The 18,698-nt window shown below is 44.7% G+C and overlaps 1 long non-coding RNA gene across 2 annotated transcripts in view; it reads left to right on the plus strand.

Moving 5' to 3' along the window:
* Positions 1 to 5,402: 5,402 nt before the first annotated feature.
* LOC134936093 (uncharacterized) overlaps positions 5,403 to 18,698 on the plus strand; it is a 41,473-nt gene continuing 28,177 nt past the window's right edge. For both annotated transcript variants that reach the window (XR_010180451.1, XR_010180452.1), the window contains exons 1-3: positions 5,403 to 5,485; positions 10,257 to 10,331; positions 10,419 to 10,615. This is a non-coding gene — a long non-coding RNA (uncharacterized LOC134936093). The remainder of the gene's footprint in view (positions 5,486 to 10,256; positions 10,332 to 10,418; positions 10,616 to 18,698) is intronic.

Genomic DNA, 18,698 nt, shown 5'->3' on the forward strand with positions numbered 1-18,698 from the left:
AATACTGAAAAGTTGTGTAACGGCCAGCGGGTGGCCAACGGCGAGATTTAGCACTTATTTTTTCAGAATTGGCGCCGCCACATCGGCAATTAGCGAGGGTTGCACAGGCAATGAGATCAGAACACTGGGCAGGTGGAAGTCAGATCACTATAAGGTTTATGTCAGGCCGGTTACCAGCAATATAACATCTAATTAAATCCCCCCCCCCCGCAGGGAACAAAGAGCCAAAGAGCATTTGGATCATTGGTCACTCTTACTTTCACTGGGTGGAAAAGATGGCCACCCCAGGCCCTATGGTAAGCAGCTGGGGCTGGCAAGGGGCATTGGATAAGTGTTTTGGTTTGGGCAGAGGGGGATGAGGTGGCACGGCCTCAGGTAGGCGTGGCTGTGGGGCGAGCGAACGGCGGGCAGCCCCAACACAATAGTCATTCATTTGGGAGGTAATGATTTGGAGGACACAAAGTCCCCTGATATGGTAAGAAGGATTGGGATTGGCACTGATCTAGAATGGGCCAAGTGGCATTGGCAAGCCGCTAACATTGTGTGGTCTAGCATCATCCCCAGGCTGATCTAGCACGGTGCGCAAAAGGGGGCTGCTATAGAGAGGACCAGGAGGATGGTCCATGTGGCAGTGAGTAAGTGCATGAGGGCACTGAGAGAAAAGGTCATCAGTCAGAAGGGTAAGGGCATGTTCAGGGTAGATGAGAGGCATCTGTAGGACGTTGGCATTGACTTGTTCAAAAACGCATTGCAAGAGGCATGGGAGGACTAGGGAAGGGTGGACTGCAGGATGGGGGTACCCGGCCAGTGGCGGGAAGAAGCGGTGCTCAAGGCAGGTGGAGGAGGACATCCAGCTGAGGTTGCAGATTCACCATCGGCGAGGTGCCGCATGCCAGGCTCCAGCTGTTAGCGGTGGGCCGTCGGCTGCGCACCAGGCCAGAGTGATCTGTAAATGTGTTGGCTTCATAGTGGGGGCATTGATAAAAGGGCCTACAATATAGGCATGTGGCACGCCCCTTCATAAATCAAGGTGGAGCATAGCTCCATAGTGGGGGCGTTGCTGAGGGCCTATGGCGTAGGTATATGGTACACCCGTTCAGAAATCAAGGAGGAGCATGTCTCCATAGCGGGGCCATTTCTGAAGGCCTTCGGCGTTGGTATGTGGCACGCCCAATCATAAATCAATGGTGGCCATTGATAGGGTTTTTGTGCCTTGCCCACCGTTCTCTGTCCCTACACTGTAAAATGTAAATAAGGTAATGTTTAATAAAACTGTGGCCAATGATTCAATCCCAGATCTTGTCTCCGAGTATGATTTCAGTAGAGGAGATATTGGGGTTGGTGCAGCAAGCCACCATCTATCCCTTATGGGTCCCCGTACGGACCAACAAATGTAACACAGGTACTTGAAATAAGGGCTCTGAAGCATGTTTTCCAGGTACAACACTTTACTGGTAGCAAACACTGGTGGTCATTCCGAGTTGTTCGCTCGCTAACTACTTTTAGCAGCAATGCAAACGCAAATCCGCCGCCCTCTGGGAGCGTATCTTAGCATAGCAGAATTGCTAACGAAAGATTAGCAATTCTGCTATTAAGTATTTCCTTGCAGTTTCTGGGTAGCTCCAGACCTGCTCCGAGATTGCGATCACCTCAGTCCGTTTAGTTCCTGGTTTGACGTCACAAACACGCCCAGCGTCCGGCCAGCCACTCCCCCATTTCTCCAGCCACTCCTGCATTTTCTGCTGGCACGCCTGCGTTTTTTAGCACACTCCCGGAAAACGCTCAGTTACCACCCAGAAACACCCACTTCCTGTCAATCATTCTCCAATCAACAGAGCGACTGAAAAGCTTTGTTCGCCCGTGAGTAAAATAGCATAGTTTTGTGTAAAATTGCTTAGCTCGTGCGCCCTGCGGTGCATACGCATGCGCAGAACTGCCGGATTTTAGCCTATTAGCAATTCTGCTAAAAATAGCAGCGAGCGATCAACTTGGAATGAGGCCACTGTGCAGAGTATACTCAGGCTTGGGCCTGGTTACACAAGTACAAACAGAAAAAGTCCTATCACTTCTTGTGCCCCATCACCAGTCCTCGGTAGTGGCTTGCAGTCACACGCATGCCATGCTCTACAGCACAGCCAATGTCCATAGTCCCTGCTCACTGGCCCCTGATAGGCATCAGCACAATGCATTGTGGGTGTTTGGGAGTTGTGAATCCCTCTCCTGCACCAGACTTCCTGCTGTTTCTGGGTGAGCTGGAAATCCCAGACCTTTTTTTCTTCAGTTACAGCTGTGAGTTTCAGAAAGCCCGGAATTATAAATCTCCATTACAGGTTCAGAAAGTGTAGGTCTTGTATTCCTCTCTCTGAAAGGGAGCTGATCCCACAGAAACATGAGCAATTGTGGTGAGATACAAACCCTCTCACCACACACACACACACACATTATATATACTGTGTGTGTGTGTGTATATGGGGATACATGAATTAAATACTGTATCCCCATATGGTCTCAATTAAAATTTTGGCTTAAACTGTTTTCTGTAAAGGAGAGGATTAAGGTATTCCCTTATTATATACAAAGTACTTTGGTATTCATTGGTATGTCTGATCATAAAACTTCTATGCAGATGGGCAAATCGAACTGTCTTTGCATTTGTTTTTAATTTTTCATTTACATGTATCGTGGTGGTGGAAGTAAGTCACATGTCTATGCCTATTCCCGTCGCCGGGCAACGAGAGTTCAGTACGGAACTTGGTGTGAGCGCCGAAGAGCGCACGTCGCAGATGTGTGACGTCATCAGGGGAAGACGGACGCCCGGAGCCCGGCGGCGTGAGACGGCGTGCATTCACAGGGTGAGTTATAAATGTTTGTTTTTTGTACTATGCAGTATCCTGAAGACGATTAAACAATGGAAACGTTGATTATCCACACGGGTGGCCCGAGTATTTTGTGGTAATAAGTCCCAAGAGTGCCACCAGCCGTCTCTCTATATATATAGGTAGCCACTCATAGTCTGTCCAGACACTATGGAGAGAAACACAACTCCCTAATTAATAGGGAAAATTTCACGTTCACCATTTTGGAATTCATACCGATTGACATAAGAGGCAGCAGTCGAGAACTTACACTGTCAAAACGTGAAACATTCTGGATTTATACTTTAAACACTCAAGCCCCGAGAGGCCATAATGAGGGCATTGATATTGTCTCTTTTCTCTAATTCTCTAGAAATAGGAATCACCTAATTGAAGGTCAATCATTAGAATCATTCCTTTCCATCTTTTTTTTGTTTTTTTGCTTTCCCCTCTTTTCTTTATTTGTATCTTTATACTGATAATATAGGGCCACTATATGTAGCAATTAAATTACTAATCTGTATTGATTATCTGAATAAGAGCAATATATTGCAATGTAAATGGAAAATCATGAAGTTAATTGAGCTAGGTACTCCCTACATAGTATAAGTTAATATTTTGTACAGGAATAACTGCATTTAATCGAAGCTTGTGGACAGTAGTATTACCTGAAGGATGGCTGGAATATTTATGTCATATTAAGGGTTTAATAATTATGGATTGGGTTGATGAAGTAAGTATCACTTTTAAGAAAAGTTTATTAATACAGTACTGCTTACACCTGTAAATACGGGGGGGGGGGGGGGGGGGAGCAGAAGGGGAAGAAAAAAGGAAAGGAGAAAAAAAAAAACCCACACAGATTATGCACAAAATTGCAGTCTAACTAGTAAATATTAAATACTGAGAGTTAGGACTGTTTTATGTTGGGACTGAATAGTTAAACAATTATGTATAGTTACAATTTTTAGGCCACATTAAGGGTTGAATAATTAGGGAGTGGGCTGATGAAGAAATATTACTTATTAATATAGAACTGCCTAAACCTGAGGGTATAAGTAAAATAACACAATTTATGCACAAAATTGCAGTCTAACTAGTAAATATTAAATACTGAGAGTTAGGACTGTTTTATGAAGGGAATTAATAGTTAAATACTTATTATGTATAGTTACAATTTTTAAGCCATATTAAGGGTTGAATAATTAGGGAGTGGGTTGATGAAGAAATTATCACTTATTAATATAGAACTGCCTATACCTGAGGGTATAAGTAAAATAACACAATTTATGCACAAAATTGCAGCCTAATTAATAAACATTAAATACTGATAGCTAGGACTGTTTGTGATGGGAATGAATAGTTAATTAAATAATATATATCGGCTATTGTCATTAAAAGCTGATTGGGGTAATTTATTACTCATTGGGAATCTATGTGTCACACCCTTTAAGGGTGTTACCTAGGTAACTATGGTTACCTAGGCAACAAAGTAACAATAGGAAACTCCATTTGCCTGGTGGAATGCACGCCATGGTAGTAATTGGAGAGCAATTATCAAATTAAATCTCTCTCTCCTTAAGGCACAGCACCATTCCTTTTCAATCAATTAAGGAATTGTTATTGGGGCCATTTTTTAGGTTAACATAAGTTCATTACACACCGGTAACAGAAAAATATGGAGTTTTAAACACTTTCTTGCTAATCATCAGATAGGAAGTGATGTAGTCAATTAAGGGCTTTTTAAACCCAGGATTTTCAGCCCTCAGACCATGCAGCAGCTAGGAGTGTTACTTTCTGTGGAGAGGTAAGCATGTTAACTTCATGGTTCTCCATGTTATCTGAACATGTTATCACTAAAAAATTGGTGAAAAGCAGTAATAGCTTTCTCTATGTTACACCTTGTGTTTGAAATCTGATATGCCACTGTTGAAGAGAAATGTCTTGGAGTGTTTTTTCATCAGCTCCAGTTATGTTATGCCATGTCAATCCCTGATTAAGCAGCACTGACCAGGTCTGCTTGGGAAACAATCTCCTTATATGGGATTTTTATTTTATTGTTCAAATTGATACCTGGACGATATCCAGTGATCAGCTGCTTCAATTGGCTTTATTTAATTGAATCGGTATGTATGACGAATATAATAAGGATGTCAACTCACAGGGGAATTATATTACAAACATTACACCCGTCTATATTTTGTCCAATTATAGGCACTATTGCAGTGATTTGCCCGGTTCAAATAAACACTGGGACGACACTCAGTGATCAGTCACTTTATGGGCTGGATGTAATCTAATTGGTATGTACGATGAGCATTCTAAATAAGACACACTTCAAGGGGGATTAAAATGACAAATATCATACCCATCCACATATTCTGTTTAATCATAGGTACTATTACCAAATTGACATCTGGAAGATATCCAGTGATTTGCCATTTTATTGGCTTAATTGGATTAAATTGGTATGTATGATTAATGTGGTATGGGCGATCACATTATAAATACCACACCCAAGAGTAAAATAGAATCTCTTTTCTATTATAGATTCAGAATTACTCTAAATCTCAAAAAGGTTATACCCAGTGGATAATCAGTGGAAAGGGTTACTTCCAATTCAATTTAAATTGGTATGTATAAAAGTAAATAAAATATATAACAATTATTTATATGTATATCTACACTTTAAACTTCCAATTGGTGAATATTAAGCTAATATTAGTAACGCTTCATCAGAGAATTATCTACACATTCTGTTGGTCCCATATTTATCAAAAGTTGAACGTATAAATATGTTTAACATTTAAATATGATCAGACAATCCTCTCTGACTAAGTATGAAGCAGTAAGGCTGATTAAAAGCCCAATAGAATCCTTGTAAACTAGTCCTCCTCCTCTGTTCCTCCTCACATAATATATCCTGTCCATATATTTTTATGGTAATATTCTTTTGGTAACATATGTTGCGTGTAAATAAGTGTACATAACAAAGTAGCACACTTTGTTATGTGCACTTATTTACACGCAACCAGTCCATATCCACCGCGGCTTGACGTGCCTGTAAGTTCCTGTGCCCCCGTGACAGCCGCTGGGCCGAGCGGCATGTACACGGAAGGTTGCCATGGAAACTAGGACGTCCAATGACGCGATGCCGGAACATGTGACCGGAGCTCACACACTACGTCACCGCACTCGCACACAGGGCAGGAAGTTCAGAACTGTCCCTGATAGCGCTGCTGCACCTCCCGTTCGCGGGATTTCCTCACCCCCTTCAGCTATAACGGTAAGCACATTGTTTTATCACTCACTTCTGTTCACCTTGACAAAGGGGTGTCAGCACCCCGAAACGTTGGATCTGTTTTTTATCACTATGGAATAAATACCACTTGCTTGGAATACCCATGAGTGTTTTTCCCTGAGTGCCGCTGCATGCTAGGAGTCGCTGTGTGTGTGTGTGTGTGTGTGTGTGTGTGTGTGTGTATATATATATATGTATATGTATGTGTGTGTATGTGTGTGTGTATATATATATATATATCTCTATCTCTATATATATATATATATATCTCTATATCTATATCCAATTCAGGTTCTCTGGGGCGGATTGCTACTCCACTCCTCCATGCAACAAGAACCAGGCGGCACTCCACGGATTTTAAACAAGTACTAGTGTATTCAAAAAATTCAAGGCATTACATGCATAGTGGACACCAACGTTTCAACGCCTCCTGGGCGTTTTTGTCAAGGTGCTACGCTGTGTTGTGAAAACAAAACCCTATACCTACTTCACAACACAGCGTAGCACCTTGACAAAAACGCCCAGGAGGCGTTGAAACGTTGGGGTCCACTATGCATGTAATGCCTTGAATTTTTTGAATACACTTGTACTTGTTTAAAATCCGTGGAGTGGCGCCTGGTTCTTGTTGCATGGAGGAGTGGAGTAGCAATCCGCCCCAGAGAACCTGAATTGGCTATACCTTGGAAGGAGGGCACCCCGGTGGTCGTTAAATGGACAGTGAGTGCCACTATCATGTGCATGTGTGTGTATGTATGTATGTATGTATGTATGTATGTATGTATGCATGCATGCATGCATGCATGCATGCATACATACATACATACTTGAGCGGCACTCTCAGGACTTTAACAAAGAATGGGTCCTCAGCCCATCATAAGTTTGCAACGTTTCGGTAATTTTATTTCATCCGTCGTTGCAAACTTATGATGGTCTGAGGACATGTTCTTTGTTAAAGTTCTGAGAGTGCCGCTCAATTCTATGTGTTTATACAGTGGATAACTCTGCAAGAGAAGGCACCAGGCATTATATTCATTTAATCAGGAGTGCCAACCACTTGGACATCTATCTCTCTCTCTCTCTCTCTATATATATTCTATCTCTCTATATATTCTATCTTCTGCTCAGCATGTAGGACCTGGAACAGTCATTTCTGCTAATTACTCCTTTACTGCACAGAATGGTGTAAGATGGGGCAGGAGGGAGAACACTTAACTGTAGAAGGGATCATTGACCTGAATAAAGGGGCCCCGGTACATGACTTCCAGGGTGGTAGTGGGTGATTAATATGCAGGGGAGGGGTGGATAGTGGAGTGGGCTTAATATTCATAATTTTCCGGTGGGAGGGAAGCTTGCTTGACTGTAGATATCTCCAGTTCCTGGAAAAAGATTTCCTAACTGTCAATGGGATAAAAGAAAACTAGATAGAGTCCCACCTTTCAGGAGATATTTGGGACTTGGGGTTCAGAGTTCAGGAGCCACAGACAAAAATATAAAACTGCATACCAGGGGGTATATTTACTAATATTCGTGTTTGAGTTTATTTCTGTTGTATTTAAACTCATTTTTATCAAGGTGCATTTTCATGCAGCTTTTTGAATCTCTGGGGGTCATTCCGAGTTGTTCGCTCTGTATTTTTTTCTCGCAACGGAGCAATTAGTCGCTAATGCGCATGCGCAATGTCCGCACTGCGACTGCGCCAAGTAAATTTGCTATGCAGTTAGGTATTTTACTCACGGCATTACAAGGTTTTTTCTTCGTTCTGGTGATCGGAGTGTGATTGACAGGAAGTGGGTGTTTCTGGGCGGAAATTGGCCGTTTTATGGGTGTGTGTGAAAAAACGCTACCGTTTCTGAGAAAAACGCGGGAGTGGCTGGAGAAACGGAGGAGTGTCTGGGCGAACGCTGGGTGTGTTTGTGACGTCAAACCAGGAACGACAAGCACTGAACTGATCGCAGATGCTGAGTAAGTCTGAAGCTACTCAGCAACTGCTAAGAAGTGTCTATTCGCAATTCTGCTAATCTTTCATTTGCAGTTTTGATACGCTAAGATTCACTCCCAGTAGGCGGCGGCTTAGCGTGTGCAATGCTGCTAAAAGCAGCTTCCGAGCAAACAACTCGGAATGAGGGCCTATATACGCTAATTTACGAAGCTGTCGAGTTATTGGTTTTCGTATTTTCTGATGTCGTTAGCATTCGTGTTTTTTTGCTCAATTTTCGGCCGGGAATGACATTTGCGTTAATGAGTAGGTTGTTTTTACATTATTTTTTTCAAAGTACAATGCGGCAGTGTTTTTTCACAACCATGGCCGCATTTTCAGTATTAGTTTCGATTTTGATTCTCGTTCGTGATTGGTTGTGTTTCCGATGTAGGAGTGTCTGTGCGCAACCATATAAATATGCTCCAAAACTTCCGCACCTCGTGGGTTTAGTCAGTGGTGAGGAGGGAGGTTGTGCTGTGGAGGTTGGTGAGTAGTTGTTTTGGTGAGGAGTTTGGTTTGCGATTTCTGAGTGTAGTATTGTGTTTGAAAGTGATCTTGTCATTCTTGGTATTGTCTTATTTTTTGTCCTAGTTATTTTTAATTTATAGTCCCTTGTCAGTGTTTGTTTGTGTGTGTGTTGTGCAGTGGTAGTGGAGGAGTGTGTTGTTTGTCTTTTTATTTTTCTGTGTTAATTGTTTAAACACACAATTATGTGTGAGTCAGTGGTGGGTGAGGGAGAGGAGGTTGGTCTGGTTGAGGAGGTGAGTGAGAGTGACGTTAGTGAGGTGGAGGAGGTGGGTGAGGTTGTATCAGCAGCCTCAAGTGACAGTGATAGTGACAGTCAGACAGCTCTGCAGCCACGCACCACTACTAAGACTGGGCGGAATGTAAAATTTAATTATGCCGAAAATGTGGCATTGGTGCGGGAGCTGATGAAGTATCAGCGGCAGCTATTTGGGCCTGAGTCCGCCAAGGTGGCAACACGGAAGAAGACGGTGTTGTGGGCGAAAGCAGTTTCTGCTGTAAATAGTGAGGTGGTGGTCAAGCGGACAGAGGACACGTGCCACAAATGGTACTATGACATAAAGCGCCGTGTCAAGTCCAAAATGGCAAAGGAGGCGAAGTCAGCACGCAAAACTGGGGGTGGTCAGCCCTTTATTGCCAGATATCGCAACTATGAGGAACCCATGCAGAATTTAGTACCTCCTGAAGTTGTGCAAACAACCCATGTCCGGGATTCCGATCAGCCCAGGAAGGATGGTGAGAATGTTTTTGTTTTATTAATATTTTTATTTTTGTGTTTGTTATTGTGTGTCATGTGAAGTTGCACATTAATCCTATCTCCAAGTGTTTTTTCTTTTTGATTGTTGCACATTTTTTACACCAAAGTCAATGTAACACAGTTCTTTATGGTATGTCATGTTGTTTGGTCACATTTCCTCTTCCATGTGTTTGTTGGCTTGGTATGTCATTGAAGTGTACAGCAGTAATTGTGTCCTTTATCTTGTGATTAATTGTTATCGTTTTGTGTTTTTTGATGTATTTGACAAGTTATCCATGTGCAATGGTCACTAGACAGTGGTTGACATGTTATAGGCTGGAGTAGTGCTAAGTCACTTTGCAACCAGTTATGTGTCATTTCATTGGTTCAGAATGTATTCATGTTGAAGATCATCCAATTATTTTGGGTCCATTTAGAGGTTGTATTTATACCCTGACTCAACCATGCTGACTTAGTGACACTACTATTATGTTTATTCTGCTTTGTACTTATAGTTTAACGTATGTATTTGTTGTTATGGTGCTAGTGTGTGCTTGTATTGACACAGCAGTGACCAATTTCTGTATTATATTGTAAATTAATGATATTAGATGTTCAAATCTAGTTGTGTGTGTTTAGGCTTGTTAGAGTATGTATTTATAAGTGTGACCAATGTTTGTGTGCTGGCCATAATTTACAATGTAGCACTTCCCATATTGCATCTGTGTTTTCTCTTTTATTTTGGATTTTTCACACATTAAACTGAGTCAATTGTTTTACTTGTAATGTTTATCAAAATAATGGTTTGCTTTAACAACAAAAGCATTACTAATGTACAATTATACATTATATCCTTATTTTCAGTGTTGAAAAAAAGCTCTACTGCTCGTCCAGCAGTCAGTCCCATGACATCGGAGGATGAAGACGCTGCGGAAGCAGGTAAAGTGTCCATTGTAGTACAGATTAACTTTGTTAAGGTATGGCCATACCATTTTTTTCCCTTTAAAATAATAGGTCCCTCAACAGGTCTTGAGCAGCAGAAGGCGGCTGCCTGAAGCCCCACAAAGAAGGACACATATGCCAACAAAAAGTGTGGTCTGATGGCCACTTCCAAACATAGCAGGCTACCCCACCACAAAGATTGTCTGCATTTTCTTTGGTACCACCACTGCAAATTTTGGACACACCTCCAAGACGCAAACCACACTCTCCTCATCTGGATGGTGAGTAAAAATCTGAAACCAATAAATATATTAGTCATCTCGTAAAAATACTTTACATTCTTAAATAAGTCTACAAGCTGCAAAATCCGTCCGACTTACCGAGGTGACAAAAACATCAAATGGAACCCAAGCCAAAATGGCTTGTCTACTTCCAGTAAAGATATGTATGTCCACTTCAGCCATACAGTAGCAGATTGTCAGTAAGATGCTGCAACATAAACACGTTTAAGCTTCTCAAATAGTACGGTTTGAAAATAAGAATTTACTTACCGATAATTCTATTTCTCTATCGTCCTAAGTGGATGCTGGGGTTCCTGAAAGGACCATGGGGAATAGCGGCTCCGCAGGAGACAGGGCACAAAAAAGTAAAGCTTTTACCAGATCAGGTGGTGTGCACTGGCTCCTCCCCCTATGACCCTCCTCCAGACTCCAGTTAGATTTTGTGCCCGAACGAGAAGGGTGCAATCTAGGTGGCTCTCCTAAAGAGCTGCTTAGAGAAAGTTTAGCTTAGGTTTTTTACTTTACAGTGAGTCCTGCTGGCAACAGGATCACTGCAACGAGGGACTTAGGGGAGAAGTAGTGAACTCACCTGCGTGCAGAGTGGATTTGCTGCTTGGCTACTGGACACTAGCTCCAGAGGGACGATCACAGGTACAGCCTGGATGGTCACCGGAGCCGCGCCGCCGGCCCCCTTGCAGACGCTGAAGAGAGAAGAGGTCCAAAATCGGCGGCTGAAGACTCCTGAGTCTTCATAAAGGTAGCGCACAGCACTGCAGCTGTGCGCCATTTTCCTCTCAGCACACTTCACACAACAGTCACTGAGGGTGCAGAGCGCTGGGGGGGGCGCTCTGAGAGGCAAATAAAAACCTTATTAGAGGCAAAAAATACCTCACATATAGCCCACAGAGGCTATATGGAGATATTTAACCCCTGCCTAACTTCAAAAATAGCGGGAGACGAGCCCGCCGAAAAAGGGGCGGGGCCTATCTCCTCAGCACACAGCGCCATTTTCTCTCACAGAAAAGCTGGAGAGAAGGCTCCCAGGCTCTCCCCTGCACTGCACTACAGAAACAGGGTTAAAACAGAGAGGGGGGGCACTGATTTTGGCGATATTGTATATATATAAAAGATGCTATAAGGGAGAAACACTTATATAAGGTTGTCCCTATATAATTATAGCGTTTTTGGTGTGTGCTGGCAGACTCTCCCTCTGTCTCCCCAAAGGGCTAGTGGGTCCTGTCCTCTGTCAGAGCATTCCCGGTGTGTGTGCTGTGTGTCGGTACGTGTGTGTCGACATGTATGAGGACGATGTTGGTGAGGAGGCGGAGAAATTGCCTGTAATGGTGATGTCACTCTCTAGGGAGTCGACACCGGAATGGATGGCTTATTTAGAGAATTACGTGAGAATGTCAACACGCTGCAAGGTCGGTTGACGACATGAGACGGCCGACAATCTATTAGGACCGGTCCAGGCGTCTCAGAAACACCGTCAGGGGTTTTAAAAACGCCCATTTACCTCAGTCGGTCGACACAGACACAGACACGGACACTGAATACAGTGTCGACGGTGAATAAACAAACGTATTTCTCATTAGGGCCACACGTTAAGGGCAATGAAGGAGGTGTTACGTGTTTCTGATACTACAAGTACCACAAGAAAGGGTATTATGTGGGAGTGAAAAAACTACCTGTAGTTTTTCCTGAATCAGATAAAATAAAATGAAGTGTGTGATGATGCGTAGGGTTACCCCGATAGCAAATATTGGCGTTATACCCTTTCCCGCCAGAAATTAGGGTACGTTGGGAAACACCCCTTAGGGTGATAAGGCGCTCACACGCTTATCAAGTGGCGTTACCGTCTCCAGATACGGCCGCCCTCAAGGAGCCAGCTGATAGGAAGCTGGAAAAATATCCTAAAAAGTATATACACACATACGGTGGTTATACTGCGACCAGCGATCGCCATCAGCCTGGAGATGCAGTGCTGGGTTGGCTTGGTCGGATTCCCTGACTGAAAATATTTTATTCATGTAGAGCATTTAATAGGATGCATTCTATATATATGTATGTGAGATGCACAGAGGGATATTTGCTCTCTGGCATCAAGATAAGTGCGTTGTCCATATCTCCCAGAAGATGTCAGGGACACGACAGTGGTCAGGTGATACAGATCCCATACGGCAGATGGAAGTATTGCTGTATAAAGGGAAGGAGTTATTTGGGGGTCGGTCCATCGGACCTGGGGACCACAGCAACAGCTGGGAAATCCAACCTTTTTTACCCCAAGTTACATCTCAGCTAAAAAAGACACCGTCTTTTCAGCCTCAATCTTTCCTTTCCCATGAGGGCATGCAGGCAAAAGGCCAGTCATATCTGCCCAGACATAGAGGTAAGGGAAGTAGACTGCAGCAGGCAGCCCTTTCCCAGGAAAAGAAGCCCTCCACCGCGTCTGCCAAGTCCTCAGCATGACGCTGGGGCCGTGCAAGCGGACTCAAGGTGGGGGGGTAGTCTCAAGAGTCTCAGGGCGCAGTGGGATCACTCGCAAGTTGACCCCTAGATCGTACGAGTATTATCCCAGGGGTAAAGATTGGAGAGTCGAGACATCTTCTCCTCGCAGGTTCCTGAAGTCTGCTTTACCAACGGCTCCCTCCGACAGGGAGGCAGCATTGGAAACAATTCACAAGCTGTATATCCAGCAGGTGATAATCAAAGTACCCCTCCTACGACAAGGAAAAGGGTATTATTTTTCCACACTATATTGTGGTACTGAAGCCAGACGGCTTGGTGACACATAGTCTAAATCTAAAATGTTTTGAACACTTACATAAAAGGTTCAAATCGAGATAAAGTCACTCAGAGCAGTGATAGCGAACCGGAAAAAAGGGGACTATATGGTGTCCCTGGACATCAAGGATTACCTCCATGTCCAAATTTTGTCCTTCTCATCAAGGGTACCTCTGGTTCGTGGTACAGAACTGTCAATATCAGTTTCAGACGATGCCGTTTGAATTATCCACGGCACCCCGGGCCTTTTTACCAAGGTAATGGCCGAAAAGATGTTTCTTCAAAGAAAAAAGGCATCTAAATTATCCCTTACTTGCACGACCTAAAAAGGGCAAGTTCCAGAGAACAGTTGGAGGTCGGAAGAGCACTATCTAAAGTAGTTCTTCGACGGCACGACTGGATTCTAAATATTCCAAGAATCGCAGCTGTTTTCCGACGATACGTCTGCTGTTCCTAGGGATGATTCTGGACACGGTTCAGAAAAAGGTTTTTCTTCCCGAGGAAAAAGCCAAGGAGTTATCCGACCTGTCAGGAACCTCCTAAAACCAGGAAAGGTGTCTGTACATCAATGCACAAGAGTCCTGGGAAAAATGGTGGCTTTTTACGAAGCAATTCCATTCGGCAGATTCCATGCAAGAATTTTCCAAAGGGATCTGTTGGACAAATGGTCAGGGTCGCATCCTCAGATGCACCTGCGAATAACCCTGTCGCCAAGGACAAGGGTATATCTTCTGTGGTGGTTGCAAAAGGCTCATCTATTGGAGGGCCGCAGATTCGGCATACAGGATTTGATCCTGGTGACCACGGACGCCAGCCTGAGAGGTTGGGGAGCAGTCACACAAGGAAGAAACTTCCAGGGGGTATGGACGAACCTGGAAAAGTCTCTTCACATAAACATTCTGGTACTAAGAGCAATCTAAAATGCTCTAAGCCAGGCGGAACCACTCCTGCAAGGAAAACCGGTGTTGATTCAGTCGGACAACATCACGGCGGTCGCCCATGTAAACAGACAGGGCGGCACAAGAAGCAGGAGTGCAATGGCAGAAGCTGCCAAGATTCTTCGCTGGGCGGAGAATCACGTAATAGCACTGTCAGCAGTGTTCTTCCCGGGCGTGGACAACTGGGAAGCAGACTTCCTCAGCAGACACGATATTCACCCGGGAGAGGGGGGTCTTCATCCAGAAGTCTTCCACATGCTAATAAACTGTTGGGAAAGACCAATGGTAGACATGATGGCGTCTCGCCTCAACAAGAAACTGGACAAGTATTGCGCCAGGTCAAGAGATCCACAGGCAATAGCTGTGGACGCACTGGTAACACCTTGGGTGTACAAATCAGTATATGTGTTTCCTCCTCTGCCTCTCATACCAAAGGTATTGAAGATTATACGGTGAGGAGGAGTAAGAACAATACTAGTGGCTCCGGATTGGCCAAGAAGGACTTGGTACCCGGAACTTCAAGAGTTGGTCACGGACGACCCGTGCCCTCTACTTCTGAGAAGGGACCTGCTACAACAGGGTCCCTGTCTCTTTCAAGACTTACCGCGGCTGCGTTTGACGGCATGGCGGTTGAACGCCAGATCCTAAAAGGGAAAGGCATTCCAGAAGAAGTTATTCCTACCTTGATTAAGGCAAGGAAGGAAGTCACAGCGAAACATTATCACCGCATTTGGCGAAAATATGTCGCGTGGTGCGAGGATCGGAGTGTTCCGACGGAGGAATTTCAACTGGGTCGTTTCCTACATTTCCTACAATCAGGATTGTCTATGGGTCTCAAATTGAGATCTATTAAGGTTCAAATTTCGGCCCTGTCAATATTCTTCCAAAAAGAATTGGCCTCAGTTCCTGAGGTACAGATTTTTGTTAAAGGAGTACTGCATATACAGCCTCCTGTGGTGCCTCCGGTGGCACCGTGGGATCTAAATGTAGTTTTAGATTTCCTCAAATCCCATTGGTTTGAACCATTGAAAAAGGTGGATTTTAAATATCTCACATGGAAAGTGACTATGTTACTGGCCCTGGCTTCCGCCAGGAGAGTATCTGAATTGGCGGCTTTATCTTATAAAAGCCCTTATCTAATCTTCCATTCGGATAGGGCAGAACTGAGGACTCGTCCGCATTTTCTCCCTAAGGTGGTATCAGCGTTTCACCTGAAGCAACCTATTGTGGTGCCTGCGGCCACTGGCGACTTGGAGGACTCCAAGTTGTTGGACGTTGTCAGAGCCTTAAAAATATACATTTCAAGGACGGCTGAAGTCAGAAAATCTGACTCGCTGTTGATACTATATGCACCCAACAAGTTGGGTGCCCCTGCTTCTAAGCAGACGATTGCTCGTTGGATTTGTAACACAATTCAACTTGCTCATTCTGTGGCAGGCCTGCCACAGCCTAAATCTGTTAAGGCCCATTCCACAAGGAAGGTGGGCTCATCTTGGGCGGCTGCCCGAGGGGTCTCGGCATTACAATTCTGCCGAGCAGCTACGTGGTCGGGGGAAAACACGTTTGTAAAATTCTACAAATTTGATACCCTGGCAAAAGAGGACTTGGAATTCTCTCATTCGGTGCTGCAGAGTCATCCGCACTCTCCCGCCCGTTTGGGAGCTTTGGTATAATCCCCATGGTCCTTTCAGGAACCCCAGCATCCACTTAGGACGATAGAGAAAATAAGAATTTACTTACCGATAATTCTATTTCTCGGAGTCCGTAGTGGATGCTGGGCGCCCATCCCAAGTGCGGATTATCTGCAATACTGTACATAGTTATTGTTAACAAATTCGGGTTATATTGTTAAGGAGCCATCTTTAAGAGGCTCTTTCTGTTATCATACTGTTAACTGGGTTTAGATCACAAGTTGTACGGTGTGATTGGTGTGGCTGGTATGAGTCTTACCCGGGATTCAAATTGCCTCCCTTATTGTGTACGCTCGTCCGGGCACAGTACCTAACTGGAGTCTGGAGGAGGGTCATAGGGGGAGGAGCCAGTGCACACCACCTGATCTGGTAAAAGCTTTACTTTTTTGTGCCCTGTCTCCTGCGGAGCCGCTATTCCCCATGGTCCTTTCAGGAACCCCAGCATCCACTACGGACTCCGAGAAATAGAATTATCGGTAAGTAAATTCTTATTTTCTCGTAGTCCGTAGTGGATGCTGGGAACTCCGTAAGGACCATGGGGAATAGCGGCTCCGCAGGAGACTGGGCACATCTAAAGAAAGCTTTAGGATCACCTGGTGTGCACTGGCTCCTCCCCCTATGACCCTCCTCCAAGCCTCAGTTAGGATACTGTGCCCGGACGAGCGTACACAATAAGGAAGGATTTTGAATCCCGGGTAAGACTCATACCAGCCACACCAATCACACTGTACAATTTGTGATCTGAACCCAGTTAACAGCATGATAATAGAGGAGCCTCTAGAAAAGATGGCTCACTACAACAATAACCCGAATTTTTTGGTAACAATAATTATGTACCAGTATTGCAGACAATCCGCACTTGGGATGGGCGCCCAGCATCCACTACGGACTACGAGAAATAGAATTATCGGTAAGTAAATTCTTATTTTCTCTGACGTCCTAGTGGATGCTGGGAACTCCGTAAGGACCATGGGGATTATACCAAAGCTCCCAAACGGGCGGGAGAGTGCGGATGACTCTGCAGCACCAAATGAGAGAACTCCAGGTCCTCCTCAGCCAGGGTATCAAATTTGTAGAATTTTACAAACGTATTTGCTCCTGACCAAGTAACTGCTCGGCAAAGTTGTAAAGCCGAGACCCCTCGGGCAGCTGCCCAAGATGATCCCACCTTCCTTGTGGAGTGGGCATTTACAGATTTTTTGGCTGTGGCAGGCCTGCCACAGAATGTGCAAGCTGAATTGTACTACAAATCCAACGAGCAATCGTCTGCTTAGAAGCAGGAACACCCAGCTTGTTGGGTGCATACAGGATAAACAGCGAGTCAGATTTTCTGACTCCAGCCGTCCTGGAAACATATATTTTCAGGGCCCTGACCACGTCAAGCAACTTGGAATCCTCCAAGTCCTTAGTAGCCGCAGGTACCACAATAGGTTGGTTCCTGTGAAATGCAGAAACCACCTTAGGTAGAAATTGAGGACAAGTCCTCAATTCTGCCCTGTCAGAATGAAATATTAAGTAAGGGCTTTTATATGATAAAGCCGCCAATTCTGACACACGCCTGGCTGAATCCAGGGCTAACTCGTCACTTTCATGTGAGATATTTTAAGTCCACAGTGGTGAGTGGTTCAAACCAATGTGACTTTAGGAAACTCAACACAACATTGAGATCCCAAGGTGCCACTGGAGGCACAAAAGGAGGCTGTATATGCAGTACCCCTTTTACAAATATCTGAACTTCAGGCACTGAAGCCAGTTCTTTTTTGGAAGAAAATCGACAGGGCCGAAATTTGAACCTTAATGGACCCCAATTTTTGGCCCATAGACAGTCCTGTTTGCAGGAAATGGAGGAAACGACCCAGTTGAAATTCCTCTGTAGGGGCCTTCTTGGCCTCACCCCACGCAACAAATTTTCGCCAAATGCGGTGATAATGTTTTGCGGTTACGTCCTTCCTGGCCTTGACCAGGGTAGGGATGACTTCATCCGGAATGCCTTTTTCCTTCAGGATCCGGCGTTCAACCGCCATGCCGTCCAATGCAGCCGCGGTAAGTCTTGGAACAGACAAGGCCCCTGCTGGAGCAGGTCCTTTCTTAGAGATAGAGGCCACGGTTCGTCCGTGAGCATCTCTTGAAGTTCCAGATACCAAGTCCTTCTTGGCCAATCCGGAACCACGAGTATAGTTCTTACTCCTCTCCTTTTTATGATTCTCAGTACTTTTGGTATGAGAGGCAGAGGAGGGAACACATACACTGACTGGTACACCCACGGCGTTACCAGAGCGTCCACCGCTATTGCCTGAGGGTCCCTTGACCTGGCGCAATATCTGTCTAGTTTTTTGTTTAGACGGGACGCCATTATGTCCACCTTTGGTTTTTCCCAACGGTTTACAATCAGGTGGAAGACTTCTGAGTGAAGTCTCCACTCTCCCGGGTGAAGGTCGTGTCTGCTGAGGAAGTCTGCTTCCCAGTTGTCCACTCCCGGAATGAACACTGCTGACAGTGCTATCACATGATTTTCCGCCCAGCGAAAATCCTTGCAGCCTCTGCCATTGCCCTCCTGCTTCTCGTGCCGCCCTGTCTGTTTACGTGGGCGACTGACGTGATGTTGTCCGATTGGATCAATACCGCCTGACCCTGAAGCAGGGGTTTCGCTTGACTTAGGGCATTGTAAAT

The sequence above is a fragment of the Pseudophryne corroboree genome, chromosome 6 (assembly GCF_028390025.1).
Source record: "Pseudophryne corroboree isolate aPseCor3 chromosome 6, aPseCor3.hap2, whole genome shotgun sequence".
Taxonomy (NCBI): domain Eukaryota; kingdom Metazoa; phylum Chordata; class Amphibia; order Anura; family Myobatrachidae; genus Pseudophryne; species Pseudophryne corroboree.